This window comes from Pelodiscus sinensis, chromosome 14 (genome assembly GCF_049634645.1).
Source record: "Pelodiscus sinensis isolate JC-2024 chromosome 14, ASM4963464v1, whole genome shotgun sequence".
Taxonomy (NCBI): Eukaryota; Metazoa; Chordata; order Testudines; family Trionychidae; genus Pelodiscus; species Pelodiscus sinensis.
Genome location: NC_134724.1, coordinates 5935629 through 5958553, shown reverse-complemented (window position 1 = coordinate 5958553; position 22925 = coordinate 5935629). Strand labels below are relative to the sequence as shown.

At 48.1% G+C, this 22925-nt stretch overlaps 1 protein-coding gene across 3 annotated transcripts in view; it reads right to left on the bottom strand.

Annotated features, from left to right (window-relative positions):
- IGDCC3 (immunoglobulin superfamily DCC subclass member 3) overlaps positions 1 to 22925 on the bottom strand; it is a 226012-nt gene that overhangs the window by 183648 nt on the left and 19439 nt on the right. The window lies entirely within an intron of this gene.

The window sequence follows — 22925 nt, the reverse complement described above, 5'->3', positions numbered from 1 at the left end:
TCTTCTTTGTAACTCTAGTCATCGTCCTGGAAATGAAGAGGACATCCATACTTTGGTCCAGTGTTCTCTAAGCCATGTGCTTGTACGGCCACTCAGGAGAAATTCAGATGCCATCCAGCTGATTATCAGAGCCCCTGCAGCTATGTTTTTTGTTTCTACTGGTGGTGCACACACGACTCAGTGCACATAAAAATGCATTTTGCATGTGGACGGAAAGTCTGCACACGGATGGAAAAGACTAGAGGGAACACTGGTCAAGACTAGGGATGTGAACAGGTAATGGATTAACTGGTTACCCAGTAAGCATCACCCCTTAAGATTGATGGTAATGGTTAACTTACCTAGAAGCAGCCTGCCACAGGCGGAAGGCTGCTCCATCCCCACGGGGCTGCAGGCTCAAGTCAGCAGCCTCCCAGGGGGTTGGAAGCGGCAGCAGTGAGGGGGGAAGTGAGGGGGCGCAGCTGGCTAGCAACTCCCAGCCTGCAAAGGCTTGTGGGCTGGGAGGTGGCAGCCTTGTGCGGTGCCACAAGTGGCATCGGGTGGGAGGGCTGCCAGCTTCTTCTACAGCTGGATGCTATGGTTCAATATCAAGATACCATGTTCCTCCTGCAGTTCACAATGAAGATCCATGAATCACTGAGTTGCTCCACACACATGCTAACCAGAGATTTTAAAAACATGAATGGGGTTGTGCATATTCTCCACAGCTGACAAACTATCTATAAATACACACACAGTACAGTAATGTCTAGAGGCCCCAACCAAGACCACGGTGCTAGGCACTGTACAGACACATAGGAAGAGAGAGTGCCTGCCTTGCAAAGCTTGCATTCCAACAGACAAGACAAAAGCTGGGAGAACAAGTATTCTCATTTTACAGATAGAGCACTGGAACACAAGGAGATTACGCAATTGGCCCAAGATGACAGACAATGTGTGGCATAGTCAGGAATTGAACCCAGGTCTCCTGAGCGCCTAAGGCCTCAGCAGAAACCCAACCTTTTCAGAGATGAATCTTAAAAAGCAGGTTCTCAAGTCCATACTGATGCTTGTGCACCTGCAAATCCCGCTGTTTGGAAATCCAGCAGTGCCTCATCCAGCTACAGTTTGTTAGCACAGAGGGGATGAGTGTTTCTTCCGAGAGATAGGTTTTGGTTAAAATTTAATTTGATTCAAGCATCAAAGAAGCCGTGATGTGTTGCTTTGAGCCAAGATCCTAGGCACAACCTCAGGAGGTTCATTAATTTTTGGCCCCTGTTGTGTCCTTTCTGTCTGATATCACCTCACAATCCCTTACCTATCTCCGCACAAGTAACCTCATTTACACAAGCACCCTCTTTCTTTTGTTGTCTCTCTCTATATAGATATAGATATAGATATAGATATAGATATATACACCCACGCCTTTGTAACCACCAGTCCAATTCATCTGATGAAGTGCATTTTATCCACAAAAGCTTATGTCCTAATAAATCTGTTAGTCTCTGGTCTACAGCTTTATTTTGAAATCACTCCTCTGAGGTCGAATTTATAAGTCAAGCATCCACACTACCAAGCCCGTTATTTCAAAATAACGGGCCACTTATTTCAAAATCTGTACTCCTGCTTTCCCTTGAAGAATAATGCTAATTTTGAAATAGTTATTGCAAAAGAGCAGTAGTGTGGATGCTCCGGTGCTGCTATTTCGAAATAACGACTCCCCAGAATCATTCGAACTAATTACTCCGCAGTGCTTCCTGAGGCTCTAACTCTGAGGTAGCACGTCCACAATAACGGAGCCTGCCTTGGACTCATTTCGAGTGTGAGCATGTTAACTCCCGATTTTACAAATTTGAACTAAGTTGAATTTAGTTATTTTGAAATAGTTTCCTAGTGAAGACATGGCCTCAAGTGCCACAGGACTCCTTGGTATCTCCTCAGAGGAGGACATGAGCCTCTGGGTTTTATTTCTAGTGAGAGTTGCAGCCTCCATTTGATTTTCAGCTTTTCACACATTTTCCCCTTTGCCGACAATGACTCTGATCTTGCAGTGAACTCCTTGCACCTGCCTGGAGCTATTCATGAGTCCAGGGCTTGGGCCACAGGGAGCTCATATCACCACTGATGCAAGAAGCCCCTGACACCACAAGGGAAAACATGCTTAGCTCGCCACAAGGGAAAACATGCACACACCCTGGACTACAAATGGGAAGGGAAAACTGGCTAGAGAAGATTCCCTGGGGAAGTCAAGAGTATAGCCAAAGAGGAACTGTACAACCATTGCTGCAAAGCTTGAGCACGGTCTACACTGAAGGGGAAGGTTGAATCAGGATATGCAACTCCAGCTAGGTTAATTATGTAGCTGAAGTTGATGTACCTTGATTCGAATCTCCCCACTGTTCCCACAGCGGGAGGCCAACAGGAGCAAATGTTCCTGTCAGCCTTCCTTACTCCTCACAGGAGCAGGAGTACTGCCTGCCAACAGAGGCACCCTCTGAGTTCAATTGAGTAGGTCTTTACTAGACCCACTAAATCAAACTTCAGAAGATCAATTGTGGAAGCAGCCGTCTTTCTTGTAGCAAAGACATGGCCTTAATTACCAGTCAGCGACAACAGTGAGTCAAAGTGTTGCTATGATCAGCTCCTCCACTGAGCTCTCCTCTTTCTTTAGGGACGGGGGCCCAACCAGCATTGCTTGCATAGCTCAACTGCTGCTGCCTGACCCAAGATCAGATCCTGGGTTAGTCTTATTGATCATGTGCAACTCCCGCCCTTGTTTCTACTTTACCATCCCAGCTCCTTTTCGTCAGCAGGAATTCACTGCAGGAGAAAGAAAGAGAAACAGACCCTCCAAAAATCGACCTTTGCCTCCCACTATAAACTCGCGAATTGCCTCAACCCGCAAGAGCCTGTCTAACCCCGCATATGAAGTTAAAGAAAGATTCTTCCCCACACTCATTAAACTTCTCCAAATCTCATTAGCTTCAAACCAGGCTCACTTAAAAGAAATTCTTTTTTTTTTTATTTGAGCAAGAGACCGATTTGACCCCTGTGGAGGCCCTCTCTCTTTCCCCACCCTCTCTCTCAGGGCCTTAGGATCACAAATGAAAGACACAATCAGGACTTTCACTCCCACCCCTTTTATACATTTCCATGGGAAACCATGGTGAGCTAGATGGACTCCGCTGCTCTGGCCAAACAAAACGCCTCAGCACGCATTCTTGTCTCAGAGGGAACCGCCAAATGGGATGGAACAAAGGAACTGGACTTTCCTTCATAGCTGAGCATCATGGGACAGCGAGACTGAGGAGAGCTCAAGACCACAGCAGCTGTAACGATGGACTCTAACCGGCTGAGGAAAAGGAAATAAAGGAGCAGAACTAGGAGCTAGCATGGATCCTGAAACCTAAATTTCAGGCGGTTGTCAGGCATTAAAGAGAAACCTTCATAAGGATGCACGAGCGAGTGAGCTGGGCTCCAACCAGCTGCCCACACGGCTCCTTTGCTTTCAGGGCATTATAGCTGGATGTTAACATTTTCAAAAGCGGTCGCTGGCGTGGGGGCACCTCTCCTTGTAGGTTCCTGCGGTAAGACACTCCCCTCCCCAAAGCTCTCTCCAGGAATGCTGAGGACCCAGGATTCCACCTGATGTGAAGAGCAGCAGCAGGGACCCACTTCCAAGGGGGCGCCGGAGAATCAAGGCGGTCCAAAAAACCCCCCCAAAAAATATCAGAGACCAGGTTTCAAAATATCGGCCATCTTGTTCTTGGTGCAGTCCAAGGCAGGTTAGGATCTGGCTCAGTATTTTTTACTGGGGCAACGGTTTGCTATGAATGCAGCAGGTGTATGAAGAAAAGCTTTCACCTTCGCATTCTTGTGTCTTATTGTTACCATAATGATTTGTGTTGTGGTGGTGCCTAGGGGCCCCCTCAGAGAATGGGAACCCAGGGTCCTGGGAGCTGTATAAATGCAGTGGAACAGCCCCGCCCTAAAACGCTTAGACAGCATCAATGGACAAATCAAAGAGTGGCTCAGGAACACAGACACGCAGCCAGCGCCCTCTTGATTCAGTAGTACAAATTTAAAGGTTGGCTTATGGAAGGGGTGGTTTTTTACCCTGCCGCTAGGTTGTGTGGGAAGGGCTTCTGCCCAGTGAATTTCACCCCCATGGGAGGCACCTCCTGGGGGGCTGAGGGCTTCAGCAGGAGCATGGCTGACGTTCTAAGCCCTGGCAGGATCTCCCCTGCAGAGCTGAAGTCCCAAGAAATGTGCCATGGTCTTCCCCTGCCTCAGTTTCCCCATCTGTAAAAAGGAGACAACAATATTGACACCTCCTTTGAAAAGCACTTTGATTTCAATGAATAAGGAGGAAGTATTATGATGATCATCAAAGCCTTTTGAGGTCTGGAAGTACAGTCAGGAAGATTCCTTTAGGAGCAAAGAGGAGACCACGATGGGCAGTAAGGAAGAAACCCTGTGCCCTGATACAAGTCAGTCCCGAAAAAAGGCAAACCATGCCCAGGAAACACGTAACACAGGAGCAGTAAATGGACTTCAAATCCATTGGGGGGGGGGGGCGGTTCCTAAATATGAAAACCCCCGTTTCAGCCAAATACTTTGGAGCCTTTACTGACACAAAAGCATCTCTGGGAAGGGTCCCTGAGAACAGACTTGGCCTTTCAGGATTCAAACTCAGGAAGTTTCAGCAGTGACCATGTGCCCCCGGGGCTAGCCTGAGACAAAACAGCATCTGGGTAAACCTGTGCTTTGGTGCCCCAACCCGTGTGAGCACAGCACCACCCAGTTCCCCTAGCACCCATGAGCTCCAACTCCTGCACCCCCATCCTGTGCCCCCTTTTCCACTAACCCCTGCACAGTGCCCCCCCTCCATCCCCACCCCTGCACTTTCCTACTAGCAGTGTCCCCAACCCCAGCCCTGTGCTTCTAGCATGCCCCACCACACTGCCCAGGGCCTTCCACCCTTGTTGCCTCACAACACCCAGGCCCATTCACCCCTTGCCCTCTGCCTGTGGTACCCAGGGCTGGGCCAACTGGGCCTGTGTCCAAAGGCCGGCCCCGTGTGCCTTCGCTGGATTTTGGATTGAGCGCAATATTTGCACAACTGCCTTATTCAGCTGGTTTTCATTCACTTTAAGCCTTTTCATTCTGAACACGCCCAAAAGAAGGCAATGGAAATGTATTCCGTCCTGGCAAACACGGGTTGGTGAACATAAAAGATCAATGAAAATCTAGCCAGTGAAAGTAAAGAGTGACTCCACCCACTAGTGGCTACTGCTGAGATGAAAAGAGAGCCTCCCTCTCCAGCCAGTGAGCAGGGACCAGTCACCACGGCTGAAGAGACAGTCCACAACAATGTGCAACTCTGCAGTCCCTGAACTTTTTAAAAACCTCACAAAGAGCTGCTGTGAATGGAGCCTACACATAAGACAGTCTAAGTTCTCCTTATTGCTCCCTTCCCAACGGTTACACTTTCCTGGCTTCCTGTCTGGCATGACCTCTCACAGAAACAGAGCTGGAAGGGCCCTCAAGAGATCGAGTCCAGTCCCCTGCCCTCACGGCAGGACCAAGCACCATCTAGATCATCCCTGATAGATGTCTATCCAACCTGCTCTTAAATATCTCCAGTGATGGAGATTCCACAACCTCCTCAGGCAATTTATTCCAGTGTTTCACCACCCTGACAGTTAAGTTTTTCCCCTAATGTCCAACCTAAACCTCCCTTGCTGCGGTTTAAGCCCACTGCTTCTTGTCCTGCTCTTCCACCGGTCCCTCCAGAAACTCTTCCTTTCTCCTTCCCCTTCACTCACCTCGGCTCACTGTTGCTCCCCAGCACTGTTGGCGTTCTGGTCTGCCTTAGGGCCAGATTTTGCCCTCCTCACTCACCTGGACTGCGACTCTGCTACCAGTGGAGTGAGGAAATACACTGAGGAACGGCATTCACTGACTGGCCTCAGACTGCAAGTTCTTTGGGGCAGGGACTGCATCCGATTCTGTGTTTACAAAGCACCAGATAAGTTTGCCCTGCTGTGGAAATGTTTGTACATGAATCAATGACCATGTGGAACGTGAGCCTGCTGGCTTGATATTTTTAGTACTACACAGGACAATGCTGCATTCACCAGGCAATGGAGTAAATCTAATAAGTCTTCTCAGAATTAAATGCCTGACCTAAGCCACACTCGGTGGGAAAACATCATGTGCTTCCAAAATGAATAAGCACAGAAGCATGATGATCGAATGCAACTGGGAAGGAGACTGCAGGAAAGCATATATCCATGCACACGTCTCTCATTGCAAGCACTACCACTCGGTTACATGCCACCCGCCTCAAACTCTCTTCTTTGTGTGCCAGAATTGATCCTTGCTCTTAATTAGCGCGCTCAGTTGCAGCAAAATTTCATTTGTTTCTTCCAAACGTAGCCCGATCCATTGTCCCTCTGCCGTGACCTGTGAAAATTCCTCATTGAGCTCAGTGACAGTGGTAAGTGCAAAACGCAGCATCAAAGGGACATAATAGGGGCCTCTTAGGATGGACAAAGAAATGCCATTAATCAAGGAACACTCAGAGGTGCCAGTTTATTCAGGCCTGAGAGTCCCTACGGTGGGGAAAGTAGGCCCTCTAGAAGGAGGAGGAGAAGGGAGGCTTGTGGAGAAGAGCTATCCAGCCCTACGAAAGGAATTTCCCTGGCTCTTCAAGGAACACCAGTGCCAGTGTACAGGCATGTCCTCTTCTGTGCTGTCCAAGTGACGGGGAAGGAAACAATACCCAAATAGCATCCATTTCTGGAGCACAGAGTGGCTTATGTAGCTGTTCCCTTCAGACTTTGCCCATATATGGTACCTTTCCTCTAAGCGATTTACAGAAATAGTGTCAGTTCCCTCCCGCCGTTTCATAGACGGGGAAACTGAGTCACAAAAAGGTCACAACTTCACCCAGTGTGGGCAGCCTGTGCAGATTTTGTATCATACATGAGCAGGGGATGGAGGGAGGCGAAACTTAGAAATTGCCGCCTCCATATGTTCAAGAGTTCATGGTCAGTAAACTCTTCCTTCTCCCTTGTGTGTTAACTCTACACATCTGTTCCCTTTTGTTACCATGCTACCCTCCACCCCCACCCCTTTACATGGCATGGGCAGGGTTGACAGACACAAAACATTGCAGAAATGGGATGCAGTGGGATCGTGTGGACTGAAGAGACCTTCCCACACCAAGCCGCCACCAGCATCCCTTCCGTGTGCATTGGCGGGCGGCCTGGGGGGAAGGAGCCAGCTCCTCTGAGCACCATGTTCCCAGGAGAAAGGGTCTTAAAACTCCAGTGCAAGTCACAGCTTAGTTCAGTTTCAGTGCAAAAGCTGCTGCTCAGAGAGGAGCATGTGAACAGCCGGAGGAACAGGGCATGTCCATTCACTGTGCCCCTAGAGATGAGGCCGGGCTGGGGCAAGCATCACCCTGACAGGCCATTCATAGGACTTGGGCCAAAAAAGTTTTGCTTCAGACAGACTTCACCCCTGCCCTTATCTCTCTACCCATCGCCACTTGGCAGGGGGCTACACAGTGCAACAGCCGCGCAGATGAAACGTACGCAAGGTCCATTTTCACCTGCTGCTGCTTTGGCGAGAGAAAAGCAGCTTTTATGCTTCGAAAACCGCTCCCAGTGATGGAGAGCAAGGAGATTTTGAAGCCTTTTACAGACCAGCACACAGGGAAGCAGCTTTAAACCCTCTCCTGAGAACCCACGTCATTAAACAAAGTCAGCCAGACTCGGCAAATCCCAACCGACTCTCACTTTCAACGTCCTTCATTCAAAGCCGCACAAAAGAGAACAATGAAGGAGAGAAAAGGCTGAGGATCTTTAAGTTGCATTCAGGAGGCCATCTGGTCTGGCAGCCACAGCCAAGGCTGGGAACCGGGAGGGTCCTGGGTTCAGATTTAATCTGAGCCACTTATGGAGTGACCCCCGGCAAATCGTTTGACCTCCTTTTGCCTCAGTCAACCCAACTGTAAAATTGGGTTTAAAAGGAGGAACCTCCTGGAAAAGCATGTGCCGTATCTGGAGGGAGCAAGAGCATCTCCCACGCCCAGACAGAGGGCTGACATGGAGAGTTAAGTGCACTGTGAGGGGGGAAAAGGGATCATGCAACACTCCCTTCCCTGCTCTGACCTTTAAGTCCCCATTCCAGAGCAGGCTAGCACCTGTGCTCACAGCAGGGCTCACTCGGCAGCACTTTCCCCTAATGAAACCTGTTGCTTATCTTCAGCTAGTGGGTGAGTTCTCTGCTCCCTGCATCACTCTCAAGCTGTTCTGCATGCTCCTCTCTGGAGCAGAGAGGGACTAGCAGTTCTGGGTTCTATTCCCAGCCCTCCTCCCTAGGGCTATGTCTAGACTGCAAGCCTCTTTCGAAAGAGGCTCTTTCGAAAGAGCGTCTAGACTGCACGCAGAATTTCGAAAAAGCAAGCCGCTTTTTCGAAAGAAAGCACCCAGTGAGTCTGGATGCTCCCTTTCTAAAAAGCCTGTTTGCTTTCAAGAACGCCTTCTTTCGAAAGAGCACTTTTGAAAGAAGGCGTTCTTCCTCGTGGAATTAGGTTTACCACCGTCGAAAGAAAAGCCGCGTTCTTTCGATTTAATTTCGAAAGAACGCGGCTGCAGTCTAGACGCAGGTGAAGTTTTTTCGAAAAAAGGCTACTTTTTTCGAAAAAACCCCTGAGTCTGGACACAGCCTAGGAGACCATAAGAACGGCCATACTGAGTCAGACTAAAGGTCCAATCCAGCCCAGTACTCTGTCTGCCGACAGTAGCCAGTGCCAGGTGCCCCAGAGGGAGTGAACCGAACAAGTAATGATCAAGCCATCTCTCTCCTGCCATCCGTCTCCACCCTCAGACAAACAGAGGCAAGGGCACCATTCCTTACCCATCCTTACCCTAATAGCCATTAATGGACCTAACCTCCATGAATTTATCTAGTTCTCTTTTCAACCCTGTTACAGTCCTAGCCTTCACAACCTCCTCAGGCAAGGAGTTCCACAGATTGACTATGCGCTGTGTGAAGAACGTCCTTTTGTTTGTTTTAAACCTGCTGCCCATTAATTTCATTTGGTGGCTCCTAGTTCTTGTATAATGGGAACAAGTAAATAACTTTTCCGTATTCACTTTCTCCACACCACTCATGATTTTATAGACCTCTGTCATATCCCCCCTTAGTCTCCTCTTTTCCAGGCTGAAAAGTCCTAGTCTCTTTAATCTCCCTTCATATGGGACCTGTTCCAAACCCCTCATTTTAGTTGCCCTTCTCTGAACCTTTTCTATTGTCAATATATCTTTGAGATGAAAAAAGGTGTTTTAACCTTTCCGGGCCCAGCTTTGCCCACCTGAAAAGACAGGGAGCCTAGAGCTTGCTCCTCACAGAGGTGCATGAAGATTCATCAAGTAACACGGGCCCCAAAATCCTTTAGCCAGTTCCACTTTTTGCAGGGGGAACTCCTCCCATTGATTTCAAAGGAAGGAACACTAGACTTGAAGGGCAAAGTAGTCTTGTGATGGATCTGTTTTTCCAAAGGGCCTACCTGACTCAGCAGCCAGTCTCTTGTGAAACAGTATATACACACCAAAAAAAGGTTCAAACCCAGACCCGCGGGAGAGGTGGTGGGGAGGAGCTGTAATGGCAGCAGGCAGGTTAAAGATGCTTTTCAAGTGTCTTCTATTTCATCTCCTTTTTGTGGTCATTATTAATAGCCACAGGTCAGGCTCAGGATTATTAATGTACACTGTATCAAGCCAGGCATTTTTTAAGTTACAGAGAATCACTAGTTACCCACCAGACCAACAGTATTGATTTCCTGGGCTGAACAGTTCCAGAAAAAATAATTCCTACTCAGTCTTTCCAATAAACAGGTGAAGAAAAACAAAACAAAAACCACAAGTGTCCCTCTCATCAGGTCATGGTAGCCACCTCACTGCTTTGGCTACTATGAAGGGATGCAATAGTGCAGTCAATCAATAAGCAAAATCTTATAGGTTAATGCTACTGATGACACATTTCCCCCACTCTGCTGGCCAGCTTGTTGTTAATTTACTGGCAGACCGGTAAGCAGACCGTCTCAGTCCTGGCAGGGGACTTCTTGGGAGTGGGGCTGGAGCACACTGGCTGCCCGCCTCACCTCCAAGCACTATAGAATCGTTGAGTAACCGATAAGAATTCATTAGATTAATCTACTATTCAGTTAATCAGTATTTGACATCCCTAATACTATGTGCATGCGGATAGGCTCGCAAGAAAGCAAAGCTTAAGATTTAATGGCATCTCTAGATCCAAGGCAAAATAAATTCCCAGTCAATCATGTTGCCTAATTCTTTGCTCTTGTCACACGGACCTGTCCAGGTTCCCAAAGCACTTGGAGCATTAACGAATTAAGTCTCACAGTTTCCTGCTGCCCAGGGAAACACTATCCCCATTTTACAGATACCCTTAGAGCAGCTGAGGCCAGGTAAGTTATGTCTACACTACCGTCCTAATTCAAACTAGGAGGGTAATGTAGGCATACCGCACTTGCAAATGAAGCCCGGGATTTGAATTTCCCGGGCTTCATTTGCATGAAGCCGGCCGGCGCCATTTTAAAATGCTGGCAGTTCGAACCCCGTGCCGCGCGGCTACACGCGGCACGGAGTAGCTAGTTCGGATTAGGAAGCCTAATCCGAACTAGCTGTACTCCTCGTGCAAATCCCGGGCTTCATTTGCAAGTGCGGTATGCCTACATTACCCTCCTAGTTCGAATTAGGAGGGTAGTGTAGACATACCCTAGGTGATTTGCAAAGGTGTCACAGTGGTCATTAGCACAGCAATTCATGGCGGGGAAAAGAACCTAGGAAGTTACAACCTTAGACTCCTCACTGAAGTCCGTCTAAGCCAACCACAAGACCACATCAAATGAAATCAACTTAAGCTAACAAACTGTTCTAGGTGAAAGTAGAAAAGTTGTTCTGGGATACAGAATCTGGTCAAAAGATCAGTAAAGCTTCTAGAAACATCTCCCCAATTCCTACCTTCCCCCCACCCCCAGCTAGGACAGTCCTGCTATGAAGTAGCCAATAAACTTTTAATTTAATGGGCCAAGATGGGGGCTTGTATGTCTCAAAATGTTCTCTTGGATGTAGATATTTACAACCCTATAATTACATAGTTTCCCTGCACCTAACATGTGACGTTTTTTCAACCAACCCTTGCGTTTTGCACCACATGCAACTTCCCAGATAGTTTTGACAGACACGCCATATTCCCCTCCCCCCGCACATGTTTACCCTCAGACTGCAGCATGTATTTTACATGTGCAACAGACTCTCGCTGTGCTTGGTTCATCTGCCCAGAAGACCATGTGGAAGCAGGAATTAATGTACAAATCTAGAATTCCTGGCCTGGATTCAGCAAAGCATTTAAGCACAGGCCTCAGTCCCACAGACTTCCAAGACTGAAGCCCAGCAGGTGCCAACCTGCGGTGCCGAATGAGAGCTGCTGTGAAGATTTGGCCATTTGGGAGATTCCTGGCAACAAACGTTTATTCCGGGCTCTAAGGTTCCAAATGGAGGGCAGAAGTTAGAGACGCATTAGTTGGATTCCTGGATACCAGGTCACAGGAACGTGTTCCCTGTTGGTGCAGATAAAGCAACTTGTATTCACTGTGTAGGGTTGCCAGATACTTGCACAAAAAATACCAAACATGGTGGGGAAAAAAATTGGTTAAAAAAAAGCGCACCACACACACACACACACACACACAAAAGAGACACTGCACCTTTAAATCCCCATGCTCCTCGCTACCCACCCCCACCAGACATGGCGGGGGAAGAATGTCCCAAACAGCCTTCTGTCCAAGAAGGACAAACAGTCTGGTATTTTCTGGGTTTTTTTTAAACCAGACAGAGGCCGCAAATACTGGACACCTGACAACCCTATCACCATGTCTCCTGCCCCTTCAGCAGTAAAGGTTTCAAGCTGTCGAAAGACGACAGCACAACACACAGCAACTCGGGCTGTAAACCTAAAACCCAGCCCCCGGGGATGGAGGAGTCTACACTAAGGCTTCGTGGGCTCCTTTCCCCTATTAAAGGAGCTTTGTATTGAAAGGATCTGGCCTTCTGTCCCTTCTTAAAACGTATTTGGAACAATACCCAATTTTTCTTCTTGGAGTTATACCAGACCAAGCCAGTGGAATTCAGACTCTGAAACAGACAAACAGGGCTAACCCTCTGAAACCTGTCACTCTGCTAGAGATGGAACCAAGGCACAATGCCCGGAGATGGACACCGATTGTAATAGGAGGCAGAGGGGTCTGTCATAGGTCCAAACAGCCTCGCAGTTCAGACGTGCTGGTTCCCTTCTCTATTCCCTGCAGATAACTTGATCAGCTAGAAAATAGTTTTAGGTCATCTGATGTCTTGGAAAATGGTGGTACCAGTACAGTGGTTCTCAACCTGGGGCACACATACCCCTGAAATCTACCAGCAGTTCTCAACGTCTCTTCATCCGTATTTCTCTCAAGAAGTCATAGAATGGACTTTGAAGGTGCAGAGCTGGCATCCCAGGGTGCAAGCAAAGCAATTGCCTGGGGACCTGCACCACAGGGGACCCCAAGAAGTTACTTGTTTCAGCCCCGGTGTCCAGGGCTTGGGCTTCAGACAAGATTCAAGTAAAAACCAGGCTCAAGCATCACCCCCAAATGAAAGTGCAATGCGTCTATTCCAATTGATGTTTTATAATTCTACGGTAAAGACGAGAAGGCCAGCCATGTTTCACCACTAGGGTGGCTGCGACACGTGAGTATTTTTATGCCTGATTCTGTAAGCAAGTCCTGTTTTAAGTGAGGTGAGGGGGTACGCAAGACAAATTAGACTCCTGAAAGGGGTACAGTCATCCAGGAGGTTGAGAACCACCAATCCCGCAGATGAAAATGAAAATCCCCTGGCTCCACACACTAGGAACAGTGCTGCTGCAAACATAAGGAACGTCAGTACCCCACACTTGCCAAGCACAAGGGCCACCATCTTGGCAGATGTGCTGACATCATCACGCAGGGACAGAACAAAGAATCTGAAGCACAAGTGAACAGAACCGCAGCTGATGTAAATCAGCATTGCTCCACTGACTTCAGCGGAGACCTCAATTGTGCACCCATTTACACCAGTTGAGGATGTAGTCTTTAAAAAAAAATAAGCACCTTCAAATGGCTCTGGTTACGTCTAAAATTCAGTTATTTCGGTCCTGCTGACCTTAGAGATGTCAAAACTTCCTCAGCTTTGCAACAAAGGTTAAATGAGACAAATAACTCAGAGCTACCATTAATGAAACTCTTCTGATGTATTTCCCTGGAGCCTTCTGTAAACGACTAAGTGCCATTACTGCTCGAAGAGCAAACACTCCTAGGAGCGAGAAAACATTGCTGCAGCTAAGGCACGTCTTCCCTGCGTCAGACACTACAGGGAAGAGTGAGATTACATTTAAATGAACATCACGCTGCTACAAACCAGCGCCCTTTAACTAAAAAAAAAAAGAAAAAAAAAAAGGATGAAACAAGCACCGCATTTCAAGCTTTCAAAGGTACTGCAGGCACACGTTGAAATTTAATGAGAGTCGGGGAACTATTTTTAAATCTGCAAATCTAATAAAAAATCCAAACCGTGTGTCCCATTTTTCCTTAGACAATTGTTTGTTTCGTGTGGTTTTGCTGGGTCACAAGAACTTCGCAGGACTCCCCAAAGTGTTCTTGCTTTTTCCCCCACTGCAACCAATCCAACCATTCGGCTGATTTTATAACTAAAACATTGTTGGTTGTTCCGACCTCCCGCTCAAGACACATTGTACAGTAAATAGAATCTGCTCAGGGTTTACCAAGAATAGATGGACAGAGGAGAACAATGGGAGGAGCACAAATATGATTCAAGTTAGGAGTGTTAAAATGCATGTAATTAAGTAACAGTGTAACTGCTGAAAAATTCAGTGGTTACATGTGGGGCAGCAGTCGACTCCCCAGGAGCCAGTGTGCACTGGGAGCTGGCTTTTAAGCTATGAGAAGTCCTGTGGCACCTTGTAGACTAACAGATTTATTGGAGCATAAGCTCTTGTGGGAAGAGACCCACTTCATCAGATGCATGTGGGTCTTTGCCCGTGAAAGCTTATGCTCCAATAAATCTGTGTCTACAAGGTGCCACAGGACTTCTCGTTGTTTATGCAGATTCAGACTAATACGGCTACCTGGCTTTTAACCTGGCTCCCTGTGCGTACCGGGTCCCACCTGCTGCCTCTGTATCAGAGGCAGCAGTCAGCTCCCCAGGAGCTGGTGTGCACCAGGACCAGGAGCCCAGGCGCATTGGTTCACTGTTTAAACAGTTACATTTTCAAAGCAGTTCTGTTGCTCAAAGTGACACTATGCGGCATCTCTGGTCAGTGCGCATTTTGGACACCAAAGCCCCGAGTCAGAGATATGTAGGCACCTATCCCCCACTGAAATCAGTGGGCACTGGAGGCCTGAATTCACTGGAAAAGGTCTTCCTCCAGCAGTAGTCTGCTAGTGTCACTCTTGAGCCAGACGTTGGCCATAGCAACACCAAAGGAGCTATTTTAAACACGCTGTTGTCTTGTGCAAATATTTCATGCCTCGTAAAAGTGTCTCCACAAAAGACCCCAAAAGTTTTTAACTTTGGAAATGTGCTGACTTGATCTCAGCTTCCCACCCCAATGCAGAGAAGACGGTGCTCTACTGCGGCTTGAAAGAAACAACCCAACCAGGGACGTGGGTCTGAGGTTTGATTTTGGAGTTCTGAAGAGTGGTTTGCAAGCTGCAGCCAAAGGGCGGCACGGCCCAGGAAATACCTGGGTGACAACACTGGTGCCACCTTATTTCAGCCTTAATTTAACATGCTAACTTCATAATGAGTGGAACAAAACTGTGTAAAAACATTTCCCACTCTAATCCTGGCAGGATCCCTCCAATCCAGCCTTCTTTGGTAATTACAGCCCTTTGTGATCTCAACCTAATGCCTTGTATTGTGACCCATAAAATAATCAGCTCTCTGTCTCTGCTTAATCCTTTTAGACTTCCTTCTTGTCTCTCTCCCTCCCCCCCCCCCCCATCAATTCTCCCATTATCTGGACTCAGCCAGTTCTTCCCAACACCCCACAGAACTAAAGGGGCTGCCATTTAAATGGCCTGAATGCCTCCTATGCAGAGGAGTTGAAATGATGGGAAGATCTTTGCTGTTTTGAAAGAAAAAACACTCCTTCTCCAACCAAGTCGCCTAGAAGGCCAAAGGATATCCAGGCATGTGGGGACAGTACACTTTGCCAGTGACCTTGAGATCTTCACCCTCCAAGTCGCAGAGGCTGAGAGGTTAGTGGGGAAGGAGTGATGGCCTCGGGGTTCACAAGGGAAGAGGGTGCTGCTGACTGTCACAGACCATCAGTACACACAGGCAGAGTGGGAGGAAAGCAAGGGACTGGGGAGCTGCTCAAATAAGGGAAATGAGGTGGAGGCCTATAACCCTGGTAAGTGAGAGCCCTCTGGACAACAGGTGGTGGAGGAAACTCTTGCGGGACAGATAAGGCCTGGGCAGAGCCAAAGCATCAGGCCAGCACATTGCACCTGGCTTCAGGAAACCCACCTGGGATGAAGCATGGGTGGCAGGTGAAGACACATCTGGGGGAAAGCAGCTGAAGCCCCCCCCCTTCTGCCCAAAGCCACTCCCCTCCCCCGAGATAATGCCCCTTTACAACCTTTCCCCCTTGCCTCCCAGCTAAGCCCCAGCTTTTCCCAGCCTCCAGGAATACAGGTCTGGCCCCAACCCCTAAGGGAGTCTGGGCAGTGTCAGCCTGGGCAGTGTGGGTCATGCCTCTTCCCTTGCCTACATTACCAGCCACCCATAGAATGCAGCAATGCAACTGTCTTTTAATAGGACCAGATCAGACTCTGCAGCTCGCAAACATTGGGCCCGAGGTGTGCCGCACCTGACCCAGCCTCCAGTCGGACAGGGATTTCCAAATAGCGATGGAATCAATGGGTCCTCTATTCCACAGGCCAGGCTGTGATTTGAGGATGCAGGGCGGCGCTCTCAAATTACAGTGTAGCTGGAAAGGCTGCACCTCCTACAAGAAACCACTCTGATGCCAGATAAGCCCCAGATAAGACAAAGGGTGTTGGTTCCAAGTCTTAGAGCCATTTATCTTCCCTCTCCTGAGCAGGTCGGTGGGAGGAGAGAAAGTGGGCGGAGCCTGAGCTCCACCAATCAGCATGCTTACATGCCAGCAGAAGAAGCCAGCAGAAACTCCTCTTCCACAGGAAGGAGAAGGAAGCAGAGATAGATTTGTGCCTCGGAGAGGGTAGTGTTGATATGCTACAGTTTATGGACTAGCACTTGCTCAGGGCTGCGTCTACAGCAGGGGTGGCCAACCCATTTAACAGAGAGCCGAAACAGTGGCAGAAAAAATGCGACGAGTCGCACCAGAATTGTAGAGTCACCAAAAAAAAAAAAAAAAAAAAAAAAAGGAGGCTGCCCCTTTAAGAAACAAGCTTAGGCTTTTTGGTCAGGCGACAGCTGCATCTTCAGTGCCATTTTGAATCGCCATCCCAGTGAGCACAGAGGAGCCAAGGGCAGGGCGTTTGGGCCAGAGGAGAGTTTTGCGAACCACACTTCTGGGGAGAAGAGCCGCATGTGGCTCACGAGCCGTGGGTTGGTCATCCCTGGTCTACAGACACAATCAAGCCCTTTGCATCTCTTTTATCCCCAGAAAGGGACAGACAAAACAAAAAAAGTCACCCTTTTCATTAACTCCCAGGGATTAGATGGCATTTCCACCCATAGATTACAAAGCACTTTACAAAGCAGGTCAGTGTCATCATTCCCATTTCACAGATGGGGAAACTGAGGCACAGAAGGGGGGAGTAACTTGCTCTAGGTCACCCAGGAGTTCAGTGTCAGAACCAGGAACTGATTCCAAGTCTGACCAGTGGCCTGCCCATTGAACACTGCAACGTTAGTTAAACACAGCATCTGAAGGCCTGGAGGGGGAAGAGAGAAGCCAGTGTGAAATGAGCAATAAAAATGCCTGATCAAAGTGCCTCTAAATCAGCTTTTCCGGGGAGGCAAACTAAAGGTCTTTAATGCAGTCCAGCTGCTGGTGCACCTAGACAAGGATTCCTCTTCCTCCAGCCATAGCCAGACCTATACAGACACTCTCAGCCTCAGTGAGCCTTCCCTCAGGAGAACTATAGATATGTGAAGCTGACTTTAATTAAGAAAGAGGAGCGCTGAGAGAAGATACATTGTGGAACTGTTCTGTTACCCGTCAGAAAAAAAGATCTGTATTCAATACCATAATCCGATTATAAGAGAACATACTGTATGCTGCGACCTTTCAAACCCACAAGCTGAGATTGGGCAAAACAAAACAAACAAAAACAAAAAAGGGACCACTGGAAAGTTCTGAGCAAGGACAAGCAAAGAAGTTTGCTAGATGCAGGTACAAACATCAAAGGTCTCTATTTTAAAATCACATGTACTACTTGTTCAGAAATATGGTGCATTATTAAAACACTATTATCACCCGTGAGCATGTGTACTGAAAATCCACATAACAGAACAAGCCAGTTTTCCTCCAGGCAAAACTATTTTATGGCAATGCAAGTACACAAGAGAAGCCTACGTTTTATCACTGAGAATACATAGCAGTTATATAGTCCTTTTCACGAAGTAAATTTGATAGCCAAGAAGGTCCAAAGTACAGTTTATCCCCATTTTACAGATGAGGAAACTGAAGCAGAGAAATGACATGACTTGACCAAGTCTACAGGAGAAATCAGTGCCAGAGCTGGGATTTGAAATCCTGGCTGACTCAGGAATGTCTGGCCCCATTTCAATGTTCAAACCATGTGTGTCTATTAAAATTTCCCAAATCATGGCATCATGGAGATGTCTAAATATTGCCTATCCAAGACTAGCATAAATTTACCTTCCCTGAGATGTATGGCTCAAAATGCAAGTCTAGGAGTAGGGAAGTGATAGTGTATTCATGCATATGGTGAACTGATGAACCTGAGCTCATCAGCCTTCAAGGTTACACACAAACACCTCCCCGCCCGCTGCGTCTGTATCAGACCTAGCGGGAGAAGGGCAGGAGCCAATACACACAGGGAGCCAGCTTTTAAGCAGGCTCCCTGCAAGCACTGGCTCCCATGGAGCCGCCTGTCCCCCCCCCTCTTCTTCCCCCCCCCCCCCCATACACACACTGCTTCCTCTGGCTCCAGGGCATTGCCTCTCCCACACGTAACCCTATAACTGCTGAATTTTCAGCAGTTACATGTCCACATGAATAAACACTTTAACATCTCTATCTCTGAGGAATTCAAATCTGAGCATTCACACCAGGAAGACCCTGCATTATACGTGCATCATCTGGGATCAGTCTGTTTTTCCAGTTAAATTTTACCCAATGCCAATGTGTTGAAGTAAACGTGAAATTTTTTTTTTAAAGTGATATGCAACGACACTTCCTGAATGCAAGCACGGATGCTGCACAAAGCCAAGGAGATTATAGGCCAGGCAACATTACAAAGCCAGAGTCTGTAATAATGATTTGAGACGAACGGCATCCCTTTGAACAGAGAGAAACGTATAGCAGCACTCTCTGGGGATTCTGCTTTGTCAGATTCCTTTACTTCTCAGCAGTGCAGCCTTGATCAACGTGCAGGGTTTGTTTTTTGTTTTTTTGGTTTTTTTCCCCCATTTCTCCTCCGCTTTTCTGCTCAGCTGTCAGGACAGAGCAAAGGTCCTATCTGCTGGGAGAGCAGGATTTAGCCCCTAGATGTTTTTAACTCTTTCATGAAGGACTTATAAATTAAAAAAAAAAACCACACACACATTGTCATCTTTAAAGAAAAAGAGTGCCCAAGCTACACAACGTGCCCAAGATTACAAGCACTCACTAACAAGTAATGCGACTGGAATTTCCATGCTCAGTGCATGAGGCAGGCGACTTGCTGAAAACTGATGCTGTATGTTCCTCAAAGCAAGGACCCTTTTGGGGATGTGCTTGTACCACATCTAGCACAGTGGAGCCTTGACAGTGCAAATAACCAGTGGCCCTGGCACATGAAAGTCCCAGCAGAAGAGACTAGAAACCAATTTCTACCTTCTCAGAAAACTGCTTCTAAATAAGAGCTGGGCAAAATTGTTCCAACCTAAATTTTTTGGGGGGGCTGCAAAAAGGTTTCAAAAAAGCCACTGAACTGTTTCATGAATTCATGCCAATTTTATCTGTTTCAATTTAAAAAAAAAAAAAAAAAAAAATCTCAAAACACACCCGGATACCCAGTCATCCGGGATGCATTCTACATTGAAAAGAAAAAGCAAGTTGGGTGGGGAAGCTTTGAAGTCAGGGAGAACAGCTTCATCTTGATCAGAGAGGGCTGAACCTGAGACCTAGGCTACGTCTACACTACGAGTTCTCAGCAAAAAATATGCTAATGAGGGACTCATGTGCATGAGTTGTGATCTCATTTGCATATTTTCTGCTAATCCGTTTTCGCGCTGGGGTTTTTGCGCACGCACAACCAGTATGGATGTTTTCTTTTTGCACAAAAACCCTTTTCCTGCAAGATCTTTATGCCTGAAAAAGGAGGTTTACCCATCTTGCGGGAAAAGGGTTTTTTGCACAAAAAGAAAACGTCCACACTGCTTGTGTTTGCGCAAAAACCCCAGCGCAAAAATGGAGCGGCAGAAAATATGCAAATGAGATCGCGACTCATGCACGAGTCCCTCATTTTTTTTGCCTAGAAAAAAAAAAAACTCAGTGTAGACATAGCCCTAGAGAATAAGCCACCAAACAAAGTCCCTAGCATGCACCTGCGGCAGACGCATATTTGCTATGGATTGTCCAGGATGCGCAACAATTAACAGCAACTTACACTGGCCCAAGTACACATACACTGCTCCATGCACCACAACCCCCTGCAGGGACTCCCGTTACAGGTGGGATCTCATTGAACAGGGTGAAGGGAGGACAGTATATTCTGTACAGGGTTAACGGAGCACGGGAAGAAATTATGATGTTCCAAGCTCGAAGCTGGAATATGGTCCAGAGTATTTTCAATGCGATTCTCTTTTGTCGTTAAACCCTAGTTACTAAAGGAAATGCTACACAGCTCTTCACATCCATATTGACATGGCAGCCTAGATAACACTGTAGAGTAGGGGTGGGCGAAAGGGCAATGATCTGGCCCACGGAGGCCCTGCTGCTTCCCTGCCCCTTAGAAGCCCCCTGCCCCAAGCCCTGATTGGCCTGGGGGAACCTCGGGGGGGGGGGGAGGTTAGGCAAAGTTTTCACATGCTCCCCCCACTGCCAGACCAATCATGGTCTGTGGGTGGGGAACCAGGGAAGTAACCTGGCCCCGCCCCTTCCATCTGAGGCCCCACCCCTTCCGGTGCAGCCCAGGGCCACTTCAAAAATTTCTGAAGTTGCCCCCGGTAAAAAGTTATTGCCCACCCCTGCTATAGAGTGACAAATACCTCCAGCTCTTACATCTTCCACATACAAGTCCAAGAAGTCTGACGTGTTTATGCATCAGCCATCTCCCACCTCACGACAAAACCGGTTGCCAGAACTGCTGAGGTTTGTCCTCAAAGACCAACATGTGATAGATCTGGCTGCTTCCCTGGTCCAGACCCAAAACCCTTACTTCCTCGATACTGTGATTACTCACACAACTAAACAGCGAGGTTTACTGATGGCCTCTTAGTACACTCCGGAGCATGATGGCAGGGCATTCCCTTTAAGGGCAGGCAGCAAGCCAAAACCCCCAGCAGGAAGGGAAGGAGTGTAAGTGGTCGATTTTTCGGTGGCAATAAGGAGGGAAGTTCCTCACTCCTCATGGAAGCGGCACAAAAGCCCAGCCAGTATCTTCCGTAGAAGATCTTAAAACAACCAACAAAGGCAATGGAAGTGGGGTTATGGGACCACTCCAAGAGTGAGTAAAATGTGTTCTTGTAAAGGAGCTGGGGGTCTTTTCATAAGGGTGGTCCAGAATTTGTGAGGGACCTCAGCCAGGTGATAGGCGGGGGGGAGGTAATATCTTACTTGAACTGTACATCCAATACACACCTATATATATACACCCACTAGGACTGGCTGAATGCAAAAAGGACACTCCTGGACCTCAGGCAGCTGCAGGTATCCTACACCAGCGGTTTTCAAACTTTCATCATGACCCAGTTGAAGAAAATCATTGATGCTGTGAGCCAACATAATTTGACTGGCGTGTGGGCTCTGGATGGGAGCCTTGAGGTGTAGGAGGGGGCTCCGGCTTTGGGGTTTACCTTGAATGGCTCCCGGTCAGCGGTGCAGCAAGGGTGCTAAGGCAGCTTCCTGCCTCTCCTGGTACCGCAGACCATGCTGTGCCCAGAAGCAGCCTTCAGCAGCCTTCAGCAATGGAGTGTGGAGCTAGTGCTCAGGGCAGGGGCAGTGTGTGGAGCCCTGTGCACTCCCCCTTCCTCCACCTACGAACCAGGCCTGCTGCGGGACGCTTCTGGGGTGCAACAGAGTTTGCAGTGCCAGGACAGGCAGGCAGCTGCTTTACCACCCCACTGGTTACCTGATCCCTCTACAGCAGCGAGACCCAGCGCCCGACATTCCACCACCCAGTGCTAGGTCACCACTGCACTAGAGACAGAAAGGACAAGCCCTTTGTGCAAGGCAAACAGAAACCACAACTTGGGGGTCACCGGCTGCTCCTGTTATCTGGCCAAGCCTCAGAAGCAAGCCAACCATCAACACCCCCCCCCCACACACACACACACACACAGAGTTAGGAAAGCACATGCCACTCAAAGAACTAACATCAGGAGCAGCATTTCCCAATACAATGGGATAAATAAGAGAGCAGCTGCCTGTCTGCACAGGCAGGCCACGGAATCACAATCATGTGTCCTGCTCAGTAGTTTGTGTCTTCTTTTTAATTTCATTCACTCTTTGACATTTTCATTCCTCTCCCCCCCAGGCTCCAACAACAGAAAATCTGTCTTGTGTTGTTATCCTTGCCCCCAAAGGCAGAGCAATGCTGGGGACTAAATAAGAATTGCTGCCTCCGTGCTGCCTGCCTTAAATAACAAAGACACGGTGACCTTCAAAAGGCCTTTGCCTACTGTTGGAAGAGCGATGCCTTATGAACGGTACCTCGCAGCGACGAGAGGCAAGGAGGTTTCAAAACAGAACAGACGGGACATGAGTGATGGAGCATTTTGCCATGTGCCTGACCGGGACTCACTCCTTTGGGACCGGGGATTTACTACCATGAGGTCTCTCTAGTTTTCTCCTCCTTGGGCAAGGGCTGATTAGCTCTCCTTTTACATGAGTACAATTATTCTGAAGATTAGATCGCAGCGATAGCCCACATCTGCTCCCCACCCATCTTTTTCGCTCACTCTTAACCCCTCCTCCACCCCCCACTCATGTTTCCTGACAGAACCCTGCAAATGGCTCGGTTCTTACTGTTTAGCAATCCTGCCTATATTAATTTTCATCTCTCCAGCCATGCCCGTAAGATCTGCAGAAAAAGGAGCACCAGCACAAAGAGGCCATTGGCCACGCTCGTTGCGTGAGTAATGACAGCATCAAGGAGGCAGAGATCCGGGGTCTGTGCCAGCCAAACAGCCAGAGGAAAGTTCTGAAAGCACACCCAAATCACACCTTTATGCACCAGCTATAGGGAGGGCAGATAGTTTTCCCTGTGGCGCGTGACACTAGCCTTCCAAACACATTAGCTCTGGGACAGCTTGTGTGCCTGTGTAAGTTCTATAATCAAGGTGTGACAGGCACCCATATGATTTTCCTTACCCCCAGCTTTCCACAGTGCTGGTCCCCTCCCCAGTGCTCATATCACTTAGATCCCC